A 6342-nucleotide genomic window follows, 5' to 3' on the forward strand; every position below is an offset into this window, starting at 1 on the left:
CCACCCCAAAACAAAAAACACTCACGAACGCGGTTTGTATCTCTCTCACACACCCACGTAGGTGGGGGACGTGCACGAAGAGATGAGGTGCATGCACGGCGCACGTACTCCCGTCTCTTTCCCAACCACACCTGCGCGGGTACACGGTGGAGCTCATTTCTGTACGAAAAAGGCAGCCCACGTGGTAATTTGGCACGTGTACTGGTTGTCCACTTGGTGGAGGGAGGATCGTCTACCATGGGTGAACAAACAAATTGCGAATTGATGTGTGATGTTAAAAAAAGAGGCAAACCATGTGGGGCCTACCTTAGAGGCAAGGCTCTATACACTGGAGTACTTTTGATGTGTCCCGTCAACTCGCAGAACGAGGAGAAGCTTGCTTAGTACGCCGTCTCCCCCGCCCACGGGCGCGGTGGCTCGCAGGATGAGGTGAAGCTTGCTCCGCCTTACGCCCGCTCCCTCGCCCATGCGCGCGGTGGCTCGCAGGACGAGGAGAAAAATTTACTACTCCCTCCATTTACTCCTCGTCCCTACTACCTTGGTTATAGAGATTATATCATATTGTTTGGAATATATATGTCCTTTAGTAGATTTCAATATGAACTACTAGTACATACTCCAAACACTGATGTATATAGACGTATTTTAGAGTGTAAATTCACTCATTTTGCTCCGTATGTAGCACTCTCCCTCGCCCCTCGACCCTCGCCCACGTGGTGGACGTGCAGAAATTCATTCGGTCTCATATAGCCAGAACGATATATACTGCACTACCATTATTGCTCGACTTCCCGAAGAGGCGAAGAGCCAATCGCAAGGTTAATATTTTGGAGATGCCAAGCGCAAGGTTATAGGAGAACGAGTAGTAGGTGCCGCGTCATTTATAAATAAAGTTTTTTTTCTTCAGTGGCACGTACGCAATATGATAGGTTCATATGGAGAGAAAAGGAAACCGCTCCACTATATACATAGTCAGGACGGGCCAGCCTACACGGTTGCTTGCTGGGGTTGCTCTCTTCACACTCTCTCGCACAAAACGACTGTGGCCACGTCTCTAACATCCCGGCGGATCATGTCCGCTTGGGGAAGGGGTGGATGCTTAGTGTAGATCCGGTGACCGTCGCCGACGGCGAAAACCCAATGTCGGCACGTCCCGATCAGGGGTCCCCGCCATTCTCCCTCACAAAGCCGGTGAGGTTGCCTTCGTCCCTTGCTCACTGCCGCGACGTGGGCAGTTGCCGCCTCCCGCCGCCCTCCTCAAGGTTGAGCTACGTCCCTCAGGTACAACTCCAATTACAGCAGGCTTGCACCACTGCTCTAGCTGCCCACATCATTCCCTGTGGATATTTCTCTACTTCTTTGCCCCGCACATACCTCTACTGGCTTCTACGTACTGTATTTGTGATGAGTTTATGTCTCATCAACTAGTCCCAGTAATCTTATTCTAATCACGCTTCTTCAATTTCTTTGCCACAGGGATGCTCATCTCGATTTTGGTGAAACTGCACAAAATGATCCGATGGTCAAAAGGTTGCAAACTTCATTTATTAGGAAGCTGGAACGTTGCCAGCAAATTGAAGCCTGGTCAGGGTTCACGGTTCAAGGGCTAGGGACTGCATGGATCGTTTTTTTCTTTAGCTGCCTCTGTTCCAAAATAAGTGTCAACTTTAGTAGTAGTACAACTTTGTACTAGAGTTTGCACAAAGTTGAGACACTTATTTTGGAACGGAGGGAGTACATATTTGCTATGATCTGTCAATCATTGAGATGCAATAGCATGCATGTTAGTCTCCTTTGTATTTGATGAAATGTTGCAACGGGCAACCTTGGACGCAAGATACATGTAACAGAAGCTGGAAGCTTCATAGCATTGTACAAATTTATCTCGCTGATAAATTACAGTACGTACTATACTAGTACTTCCTCCGTTCCTAAATATAAGTCTTTGTAGAGATTTCAACATGAACCACATGCGGATGTATATAGATGCATTTTAAGTGTAGATTCATTCATTTTGTTCCATATGTAGTGGAATCTCTACAAAGACTTATCTACTAGTAATAGCTAGCCCCCACTACTAGGAATTCTCTATCCTCTCCTTGAGCCACATCATCAAAATTGATGTAGCCGTTAGATGAAGTAAATCAGTCCATAATAGCCGTCTGATCTAGACGTTGAGAGGCTCTGCACTAAGCCACATGCAAGCATGCAGAAATACCGTGGCACATGCATGTGAGTGGGTTTTAAATCACATCAACATGTCTGCATGCAAGCATGCACCGGTGGCATGCATGTAAGTGAGCTTTTAAGTCCCATTAACATGTCAAAAAGAAAAATATAATCCCATTATGCAGTGGGAGTTGGCTGATCTTTTTTCCTTACGTGGGATGATATAGATGATGATGGGAGTTTATTTAGTTTGGCTACCACATTTGTCATGCGGTTATAGAGTTTTTTTAGTTATATGAAATCGATAATTTTGCGCAGAGAGATATACCGCTGTTCCGCGGCAACGCGCGGGGACTCATCTAGTAATATTTAGGAACGGAGGGAGTACTATGTAAAGAGTTAGGTGTCGCACGGTGATAGTGTGAGGTGGGCCATGTAATCACTGAGCCTGCGTGTTTTCACTGATCTTGCACGCCTCCGCTGTAAGAATGGAGAAAATTGTAATCTAGTAGTAGTACCTCCTTTCGCCGAAAGCGTGGGACATCCAACAGTCCTACCACCTCAGTAATAAAGACCAATGAGCCGTCAAATCACATAGACCCAGCAGTAAGTTGGACGGACGAAGCAACCATCACTCTTGCGCCAGTGAGAGGTTGCGTCCGCTCTGCCCGGGCATGAATGCGGCACCGATTCTTTGGAGCGGCGCTGACCGTTTCGGGCGGGAAGCGCGCGCGGGCGATGGAGGGGCTTTGGGTGGGCCAGGCTGGCCAGGAGCGGGCGTGGCAGCTGTCCGCATGTCCCTATCGGACATGCCCGGAAACGAGAGGATGCACCATCTCTCGCGGCTAAAATCATACACTACACAACATCTCTTTGTAGGAGTAGGTCGATCTGTCGCTCTCTCTAACACACGCACATGCTGTTAAACACACACACACACGCACACGCACGCACTTTGGTCCTGTTGCACCTTCTAACGTGACTTATTACACCTAGACGGAGGGAGTAGTAAGTATACGAGATACGGTGGCACACTGACTTAAGTCGAATACAAGTGCCCAAAATTTGTGTGCATGTTATAATAAGGATTCACTTAAAATAGTACGTGAGCGAACAGAGGGATCAATTGGATAGTGTTCCCGAGCAGTAGCGAGATGTGTGAGGTAAGATACACCGCTGGCGCTTTTAATTTTTCTTATTAATTTGTTAGTTTCACCCTCTGACTGGTGGGACCCAACGTACTACGTGGAGAGAGGTAAGGTGACTAAGGCTGCATTATTTCTGCACCACTTTGGATAGTCTTACCACCAAAGCCACATGACACGATTATGATTGAAATCCCAATGACTCCCACACCCACAAAAAAACACGCATGCTTGTCACACGAATGCAGGAATGTATAAAAGGTTATTTCCCTCTCTTTGAACATAACGGGAGGGTTGTGTAGCTGGTTAGCCTGTTCGCTCATCAAACTTGAGGTCTCGGGTTCGATAACTACACTTGAGCATAATTTGTGCCAGGAGGATTCTTTGACTGGTCAAAATGTTTTCTAGGGTTTGCACACTTCACACTCTCTCTCTCCAGTATATATATACATGCTAGAGCCTCAGCGCTTGTAGTTGCTCTCTTCACACTCTCTCACCCTCTCCCGCTGGACCCTCAGCGCTTGTAGTTGCTCTCTTCACACTCTCTCGCCCTCTCCAGATCTAAACAAGACTTCGTTGGCCTCTCTCTCCCCTCACTGCTGCTCAAAGAGCCGGCAGGATCCGTCCGCCGGGAAGGGAAGGAGGTTTAACGCTGTCGCCATCGGCGAGGGACTACCGGCACAACTGTTCACTTTCCACCCAACGGCGGCGCGGGAGGGCCTCTGACCCCTTCTTCTTCGCCGCCGTCCCGTCCCCCACCGAACCACGCCCCAAGAACCTTAAGGTATAATTTACTTACTCCACATGCATTGCTCTAGCTGCATGTATACCATGAATCTAGGACGTGGTTCAAAGAGGAAAGGAGTGGGGTAAAGTAGTGGGAAAAGTTGTATATAACATGAATCTAGGACGTGGTTCAAAGAGGAAATGAAGGGGGAAAGTTGTATAGCATGAATCTAGGACGTGGTTCAAAGAGGAAAGGAATGGGGGAAAGTAGTGGGGAAAGTTGTATCGCATAAATCTAGGACGTGGTTCAAAGAGGAAAGGAAGGGGTGAAAGTACTAGTTCAAAAAGGAAAGGAAGGGACAAGGCTGTAGAGTTTGAGCAGGACTAGATTTGCTGCGCTCACATAGGGAAAGGTGTCTAAAGATAACAAAACTGGGACCAACACAAATATGCTCCTTGGTTGTTTGTTCTTTGTTGCAACAGACTGTGCATGACCACAGTACATCGGTAGATGCACATGGTGCTGGTGCGTCCACTATCCCGTGCAACTCATTAGCTGTTGTTAATCTAAGGCCTTGTTTGGTTAAAAACTCCCTAGTCCCTACCTGCTTGGTTCCAGGGACTAAACATGGACTAGAGGTTATTAAATGACATGCTAAAAGACCATGTTACCCCTAGTAATGAACTAATAGAGACAAAGTGCGATGTGTGGCAGGGGCAACTGTTGGAAAAAGTCCCAAAAAGACTCCCTCGGGGTCTTCTTTCTTTAGTCCGAAATGCCCACTTTTAGTCCCTAGAAGCCCCTCCTGTTTGGTTTAGATGGGACTGACACGGAGTTTTTTTAGTCCCTACACCAAAATGTCCCTGTAAACAAACACCCTCTAATAATGCCGCTGGAAAATTGATGCAATGCCACATTTAAAAGCAAATTACATGTTTAACGAATTTTATTGTTAATATAATCTCTATGTTAATATTAATCAATGCCACCGTTTGAGAAATGCTACTGTCTTGCTTTCTTTCCCATTTAGATAAGGTAGATGCTTCTTTTTGTTGGCTTCTGTGTCATCCACTGTTATTGACCACTAATTGTTTCCTTTGCACCTCTGTGTAAACAGGGTTATCTACTTCACCTCGTTGCCATTGTGACCTTTTGTTGCACTGCACAAAACACTTTTGTTTTAACAGTGTTTTGTGCAGTTCAACCAAAATGTCACACCGACAACGTTGCTTGATTGCTTGATCTTAGTGGAACTGCACAAGAGGAGATCTTACTTTCTATCCGTTAAGGCGAATTTGGTTCAGATCTTCTTCTTGTGAGTTGTTTGAATTCCGCATCATGAGAGGTCAGTACTAGCCTTCTTTCACATGATTCTGCAGTGTGCTTTCATATGTTGTGCTACTTGTACGATAATGTTGCTTGATTTTAGTGAACTGCACAAATGGAGACAAGACTTCCAATCTGTATGTGCACCATAATATCCCATTGAGGTTAGATAAGGATATTTCACAACTGCTGGCCTGTATTTTGCCACTTTCATCAGAAAATTAAGTTTAGTACTATACTTGTGCTCCCTAATTGACATGCCAAATCTTACATTGAAGGCGAAGCTTGTCTGTTATTGAACCAAGTGATGAAGGGGAAGAACAAGCGGAAGAAAAACAAAAATCAACTCCCGGTGCTGTAATGAAGCACTGGAACTGTGATGACACAAGTAATGATATAGTTTTGCATCTTAATTTATTGCTATGGCTGGAACGAGCAATTGTTTTGCCACTGATTTGATGCCACTCTTAATGTAATATGTCATTATCTCTACTTGTGCAAATAGGGATCTTCTTTGAAGATACCATATATTTTAGTGGAACTGCACAAGAAGATGTTGGAAACATTAAACTAATCGAGGAGTATATAGTAAGCATGGCCACCACCGTAGATAGCAACAAATGGTTCCGGAGAAGTGCTTCATCTGTATGCTCTACACAATAAGCCTCCTGACAAAGGTTGGTACTCGCCCACTGATTTGATCCATATGATTGAGCTTTGTCATCTCTATTGGTGTTGTGCTACTGTTTAGATACTGTCATGAAAAAGTGGTATTGTCCTTGAGAAGTGCTTCATCTGTGCTGTTTTAAATATTTCCTTTCCTTTTTCTGAGCAAACAGGGATGCTAGCATTTAGTAGTCCTCTTGTCTTTGCACAACAGGATCATCTTCCTCTGAAGAAGAATATGGAGTACGTGAAGTGACTAGTTCCGATTATGCCAGGATGAAGAAGCCATGTCTATCTTCTTCTCAGAAG

Source organism: Triticum aestivum, chromosome 3D (genome assembly GCF_018294505.1).
Source record: "Triticum aestivum cultivar Chinese Spring chromosome 3D, IWGSC CS RefSeq v2.1, whole genome shotgun sequence".
Classification (NCBI taxonomy): Eukaryota; Viridiplantae; Streptophyta; class Magnoliopsida; order Poales; family Poaceae; genus Triticum; species Triticum aestivum.